Source organism: Amphiura filiformis, chromosome 20 (genome assembly GCF_039555335.1).
Source record: "Amphiura filiformis chromosome 20, Afil_fr2py, whole genome shotgun sequence".
NCBI classification, from domain to species: domain Eukaryota; kingdom Metazoa; phylum Echinodermata; class Ophiuroidea; order Amphilepidida; family Amphiuridae; genus Amphiura; species Amphiura filiformis.
The window spans coordinates 13,435,003-13,443,068 of NC_092647.1; the positions used below are offsets into that span (position 1 = coordinate 13,435,003).

Sequence of the window (8,066 nt, forward strand, 5' to 3'; positions counted from 1 at the left end):
TAAAATGTATGTATCTGGGAGGAAAAGCCGACGATCAATTGAAAAATCTGACCTTTCATATTGAAGAAATGGATTTTTTTTCCCCAAAAGACCTTTTTCATTTTGGTGTTTTGGGGAAAAAAAAATCCATTTTCAATACGAAAGGTCAAAATTTTCAATTGATCGTCGGCTTTTCATCCCACCCACATACACTTCAAATATAAATCATCAGATTTATAAATTTTTCTTCGAGTACTATTAAATATCAAAAATATCAACTTTTAATGATTTGCCATAAAATGTATATTACATTGCGAATTTCAAAAAATCAAAATTATTTGATATCAGAAGGACATTCTTTGTATTCAGAATGCAATTCGATATGTCTGATGTGCTCTCATGTCCAAAAATAAATACTGCCCAAACGTTCATACCCCTTACCTTAAAAAATAAAATATTATCTAACATCTGTATGATGGTGAAATACACCACCCCTCTTTGATGCATACATTATGCTTCGCTTCATGTGCCTTCCATTCAAAGTTTTTTTTTCGAGATACTAATATTTTTCCACCACAACACAATACATTAACTATTGTAAAATGGGGTAACTTCGGTCAGCGGGGTAACTTTGGTCAGTCGAATATATTTTTTTAAATTGTCATATTTTTATACAGCAATATTGTTTTTAGTCATATTTGGTGTCAATTTGTTAAGAAATATATTTGGAAGAAATCAGGAATTTTGACCAAAACATTTTTTTCAGAAAATATAATTATTTCTTTTTGTGATCAAGGATGTTTGCTTGATTAATTTTGCAAGGGGTCAAATGTCACAAAAAACAACAACTTGCCCATATACAGCGAAGAACAATTTTTTTAATTTTTTTCCTTCGTGAATGTAATACTCTGCCAAAGTTGCCCCAAATGCGGGGTAATGGTTAGGCTATTTTTTAACCCCTAGGGCACCCTTAAAAAATTATTAAATTTTTTTTCAACTTCAAAGTGACGAAGGGAGCCCTAATGTCACAAAAAAGAGATAATTAGAAATACAATTGGTTTTGTTTGGAGTGGTTTAAAAACTCTCAAAAGTGCCCAAATTTACCCCATTTTACGGTATATAGGCTTTACCACATCCGTGGTTTGGGTTGGTTTTGAGTCTTGTTGCCAGTAATAATCTGTTACTGGAAAGTTCTGCCAATTTTTGAAATCTTCAGAATGATATGTTCTGTAATCTAACAGCTCTTCCATACATTGTATGGCGATTGGATCAGATTCATAGTCCAACTTATTAACAAATAACTGCGGAGTTCTGTAAAAATGTTTCAGATAACCTGCAGAAAAAAAGACATAGTCCATTTGCCTTCTTTCCAATACACTTGGGACGGTCCCCAAACTTCATGTGATGCTGGCCTCGTTTACGAAAGCGGACGTTGCAGTCCATAGAAGGCTGGACATGTCCACCTGGAGCATAGGGCAGCCTATTTAATGCAGGTGTGAAGTATTCATCGGACACATAGACATCCTTTAACCAATATAGGAAATCCTTCGCAACTCTGTCGTAAATTGTAAAGTTAGCAAATTCTCGAGTTGCTGCAATATACGTGTCCCCTCCATAGAGTTTAATATTGTGTGGTGCTGTCCCAGTTCCGTTTGTCTTTTGAAATCGTCGTCTTTCATTCCCGGTGTCCTTCCTTTGGTAGCCTTCTATACAATTGTGATTGTTATATGCTTTCAACTGCTGCACTATCTCAAAATTTGTTTTCAAAGGGAAATCCATACCACATAGATTTAATATATACCTCCATTGAACAGGGTGGTTTAAAAGATCTTCTACACAATGTAGATCTGCCAATAAAGCTTCATATGATCCCCATTTGACGTTTTCATGTTTAGAAGTGATGAACACGTTGTTGAAACACTGTGATAAAGTCCGAATTGCTTTGTGAAATTGGGGAGGAGATTTTTTGTCAACGTGTATACAGTAGACATTTTGAGGCTGGTAGATTGCTCGCAATAATCGTTCTACCTAAAAAATAACAATAAGCGTGGAATTAATTACATTATTTCTAAAACAAAGTAGGCCTACAATGTTTCGGCTAATAAAAGTTCTTTGCCAAGACCAAAGGAAAAACATACGTTTTTCTGCTGACAGTTTCGCCAGAAACCTTCTGGCTTTCTCAAAGCGATTGATGTTGTTATTGATCCATCTGCTTGGAGCGGGAATCCCGGCCGGATGTTATTGTTTTACCGGAAGTACTCCTGTCTCCAACGTTGGTCTTGAGCAGACGATCAAAGATGTGGCTTAGAAAGAATGTCCCCTCGTCTCTGTTCATGGTGTTGTCTCCTCTCTTGCGAATCCATACTGATTCCTTGACCCATCGTGCCCTGCGGTTTTCTTCCCTATCAAGGATTGATGAGCTGTCCCACTCTATTAAATGGATGGCCCTTGACACGTGATCTGTGATGGCTGATTTGTTAATTTCGGTGAGCGATTCCTTTCTCTTAGATCGTGTGTTTTTAAGTTGGATAGCTTTTTCCGCTTCTCTTTTGTGTTCATTTAATAGACTGGGACAGCTCATCCCCGGGAGCTCATCAATCCTTGATAGGGAAGAAAACCGCATTGCAAGATGGATCAAGGAATCAGTATGGATTCACAAGAGAGGAGACAACACCATGAACAGAGACGAGGGGACATTCTTTCTAAGCCACATCTTTGATCCTCTGCTCAAGACCAAAATTGGAGACAGGAGTACTTCCGGTAAAACAATAACATTCGGCCGGGATTCCCTCTCCAAATAGATGGATCAATAACAAACTGTCTGCAGAAAACTGTCAGCAGTAAAAGTTTTTCCTTTGGTCTTGGCAAAGAACTTTTATTAGCTGTTTAATCAACAGACCTGATGAACCTCTTCAGTCAAAGTACAGTGTATGTTATAATAGGCTATTTTATTTGAAATTCATTTTGGATCAAGGTAGGGCAAAATTTCATAATTTTGCGCGCTTCGCGAGCCCATCAAATAGCAAAATTCACATTAATTTTGGGATAAACTAGTCTGAAATTAAAACTGTCGACAGCATATACCTGTCTAACTTATTAAAATGTTTAAATTATTGCTGGGATTTTTCTCTTTTGAATGAGCTTTTTTAAAAGCTTGAATGTTATAATGATATGGAGAAAATTTCGTATAGAATAGGGTTATGTATTTCATGGAAAGGCTACACATATCTGGTCTTAGCAGTTTATACAGACAGTGACAGTGTTTTATGTCATCATCATCATCAACATCATCATCGTCATCGTCATCGTCATCGTCATCGTCATCGTCGTCGTCGTCGTCGTCGTCATCGTCATCGTCATCGTCATCATTGTCATCGTCATCGTCATTGTCGTCGTCGTCATCATCGTCATCGTCATCGTCGTCATCGTCATCATCGTCGTCATCATCGTCATCATCGTCATCGTCATAATTGTTTAAATTTGGTTGCTTTACCTGTGCTGCATTCTTGTAGACCACCATACTGTATGCGATAGGGAATTCAGCCTCATCCTCTGATAATGGCTGCTGTGGATACATTCGACCATGTTTATATTTATCACAATTATGAGCCCACTCTGCCACCTGTAGAAAGGTAATAAACACACAAATTAGCAGCTTCAAATCATAATCAGACCCGATTGTCAGACTCATCTTCTCACCAACTTTACCCCATCAAATTGCAGATTTTTGGTGAATGAATGAAGAATGAATGATTGGGTGATTGATTGTTTGATTGATTGATTGATTAATTGATAGTGAGTGAGTGAGTGAGTGAGTGATGATTGAGTGATTGAGTGAATGAGTGAGTGATTGGGTGATTGAGGGGGTGATTGAGGGGGTGAGTGTGTGATTGGGTGAGTGAATGATTGATTGATTGATTGGTTGTGAGTGCGTGAGTGAGTGAGTGATTGAGTGGGTGAGTGGATGAGTGGATGAGGGGGTGAGTGGGTGATTGATTGATTGATTGATTGTGAGTGAGTGAGTGAGTGAGTGAGTGAGTGAGTGAGTGAGTGAGTGAGTGAGTGAGTGGGGGTGGGGGTGAGTGAGTGAGTGAGTGAGTGAGTGAGTGAGTGGGGGTGCGAGTGAGTGCAGTGAGGATGGTTAGTGAGTGTATAGCCAGCGTCAATTTTACCTTCTTATCACGTGGAATTGGTACATTCTTCGTCATTAACTTAGCTCGTTCAATCGTGGTTTTATTGCCAGAAAAATAGCTGCACAGTTCACAGGGTAATGCTTGTGGTATGGCTCCGGTAACCAGTTGAAAATTGGCTCTTGTTGGTCCACCCTAAATGACTCGTTTGCGTTGTTATTGGGATGAATGGAATCTGGATAACATGGATAGGGGAAAAGATGCTTTTTTTAAAAAAATATTTAGGAGAAACAGTCTATTCTATTAAAAAATTGAAATAGAAGGACCTCAACTGAGTTTCAATAGTACAATTAAAATTAGCACTATGAATATCATTCCATTCCACTTCATCCAAAATATCCAAATAATCGACCCATACAACGAATTTAGTTGATTCCATTTAGGTGTAAGTTGGGATATGTGTCAACATATGCCAAAAATCAAGTTTGAAACAAATTAACCAACTTCACATTATAAGATCGTACATTATGACTTTAATTTAAATTATACTTAACTTACCTGAGTATGTTCTGATAACATCGGTGGTACTATGATGTCCCATTGTGATCAATGGAACATTGTGTTTGGCAACAGCAGATCTTAAACTAGGCAGTTTGGTAGTAGAAATTAAAATCGCTATAACTACTAATATTGAAAAACCAAAAAACACATATTTGGTCGAGCCTATTGAATGTTGACCTAAATTATATATACTATCACCCATCGCGCGTCTACATGTAGCATATCGGTATAATACGTTATAAAAAATAAAGGTATTTATTACTAGTTAAAATGAACAGGTATACGTGTTGATATCACAGTCGCTGAAAACAGTCGAATTTGTGTAAAATTTGCCCTTATGGTTCGGGTCAATGCGTTTGGAAACAATAAGCCCATTATTATGATAGTGAGACCGACCGTGGAAATAGTAGATCTACTTCCATGGAGAGAACCGACTGGTGTTATTTATTGTTCCATTCCAAGTTTGACATTGACACTTGCTTAGCATTTGAATAATAATAATGATAATAATAATGATAATAATAATAATAATAATAATAATAATAATAATAATAATAATAATAATAATAATGATAATAATAATATTAATAACAATAATAATAACAATAATAATAATAATGATAATAATAATAATAATAAGCATAATAACAATAATAATAACAATAATAATAATAATGATAATAATAATAATATTAATAACAATAATAATAATAATAATAATAATCATCATAATAATAATCATAATAATAATAATAACAATAACAATAATAATAATAAGGACAAGGACTACAATTACTACACTGAAAATTCAGCAACTCAATGCAAGTAGTTATTGATTTATTGATCAAACATTGGTTTTCCCTCATTTTTGACTGTAACTCCACAACTATTGTCTGTGCTGAAATAAAATTTCCAGCGCAGTAGTTGTAGTCCTTGCCCCTATAATGTACATATCTTACTTGTCACCAATGCACTATAATTTTTGAGAAAAATGCAAAATTAGGCACAAAATTGGGCAGGGGTGTAGTACCCCCTTATAAGCAGAGGATAGGCATAAAACAAAATTTTTAGGGGGAAGTGTTAGCTTTCGTTCGATATAAAAAACTTCTGATTGGATGAAGAGAACACTTGAGGTTTTGACAAAAACCAATCACAGATGCCTATTTTCCACTATCTCACACAGCTCTTATGACGATATGCACTCAACCGTGTAGTAAAAAAACAGACTGCATAGAGGCAGACTTGCTGTGTTTGGAAATATGTTGTGTACTTGAGTGTATCGAGGTGGAAACTGTACGTATAGACGCATTTATAAGAGAATCGTTTTGTATAGTCAAACCTTTTCATATGGTCGGCTAAAGATGGTACTACTCGGTGTTAGCTGTCTGCTGAGTATAGCACTACTCGGTGTTAGCTGTCTGCTGAAGATAGCACAACTCGGTGTAAGCTGTCTACTGAAGATAGCACTACTCAGTGTTGGCTGTCTACTGAAGATAGCACTACTCTGTGTCAGCTGTCTACTGAAGATAACACTACTCGGTGTTAGCTATCTACTGAAGATAGCACTACTCGGTGTTATATGTCTACTAAAGATAGCACTACTCGGAATTAGCTGTCTACTAAAGATAGCACTACTCGGTATAAACTGTCTACTGAAGGTAGCACTACTCCGTGTGAACTGTCTACTGAAGATAGCACTACTCGGTGTCAGCTGTCTACTGAAGATAGCACTACTCCGTTTTAGCTGTTTACTGAAGATAGCACTACTCAGTATTAGCTGTCTACTGAAGATTGCAATAATTGATGTTAGCTGTCTACTAAAGATAACACTAATCGGTGTTAGGTATAGTCTTTATACCTTTCTTGAGTCAGTAAATTAGATATTGTTTTTATAAATTTTTTTGAGAAAATCTCACAAATTCATTATACTTTACTGACTCGAGAAAGGTATGCGGACTATATCTACTAAAGATAGCACTACTCATTAGCTGTCCAATGAAGATAGCACAACTCGATGTTAGCTGTCTACTGAAGATAGCACTACTCGATGTTAGCTGTCTACTGAATATAGCACTACTCGGTGTTATCTGTCTACTAAAGATAGCACTACTCGGTATTAGCTGTCTAATGAAGATAGCACTACTCGGTATTAGCTGTCTACTGAAGATAGCACTATATCTATTAGCTCTCTACTATAGACAGCACTATTCGGTGTTATCTGTCTACTGTAGATAGCACTACTCGGTGTTAGCTGTCTACTGAAGATAGCACTACTCGGTGTTATCTGTCTACTAAAGATAACACGACTAGGTATTAGCTGTCTAATGAAGATAGCACTATATCTATTAGCTCTCTACTGTAGATAGCACTACTCTGTGTCAGCTGTCTACTGAAGATAGCACTACTCGGTGTTAGCTGTCTACTGAAGATAGCAATACTCGGTGTTAGCTTTCTACTGAAGATAGCACTACTCGGTGTTATCTGTCTACTAAAGATAACACTACTCGGTATTAGCTGTCTACTGAAGATAGCACTATATCTATTAGCTCTCTACTGTAGACAGCACTATTCGGTGTTATCTGTCTACTGTAGATAGCACTACTCGGTGTTAGCTGTCTACTGAAGATAGCACTACTCGGTGTTAGCTTAGCTGTCTACTGAGTACAGCACTACTCGATGTTAGCAGTCTACTGAAGATAGCACTACTCGGTGAGCTGTCTACTGAAGATAGCACTACCCGGTGTTAGCTGTCTACTGAAGATAGCATTGCTGTAAGTAACTTTAAAAGACATCATAAAAGATAGCACTACTCGATGTAAGCTGTCTTCTGAAGCTAGCACTACTCGGTATTAGCTGTCTACTGAAGATAGCACTATTCAGTGTTAGCTAATCGGTGTTAGCTGTCTATTGAAGCACTACTCGATGTTGGCTGTGTTCTGAAGATAGTACTACTCGATGTTAGCTGTTTGCTAAAGATAGCACCACTCGGTGTTAGCTGTCTACTGTAGATAGCACTAATCGATGTTAGCACTACTCAATGTTACTTGTTTACTAAGGATTGCACTACTCGGTGTTAGCTGTCTACTGAAGATAACACTAATCGGTGTTAGCTGTGTACTGAAGCACAACTCGATGTTAGCTGTCTAGGCCTACTGAAGATAGCACTACTCGGTATTAACTGTCTACTGAAGATAACACTACTCGGTGTTAGCTGTCTACTGAAGATAGCACTACTCGGTGTTAGCTGTCTACTGTATAGATAGCACTACTCGGTGTTAGTTGTCTACTGAACAAGATAGCACTACTCGATATTAGCTGTCTACTGAAGATAGCACTACTCGGTTTTAGCTGTCTACTGAAGATAGCACTACTCGATATTAGCTGCCTACTGAAGAT

The 8,066-nt window shown here is 37.2% G+C and overlaps 1 pseudogene; it reads right to left on the reverse strand.

The window, feature by feature from the left end:
• Positions 1–207: 207 nt before the first annotated feature.
• LOC140142647 (beta-1,3-galactosyl-O-glycosyl-glycoprotein beta-1,6-N-acetylglucosaminyltransferase 4-like) lies at positions 208–4,285 on the reverse strand (annotated as a pseudogene).
• Between the last annotated feature and the right edge of the window lie 3,781 nt (positions 4,286–8,066).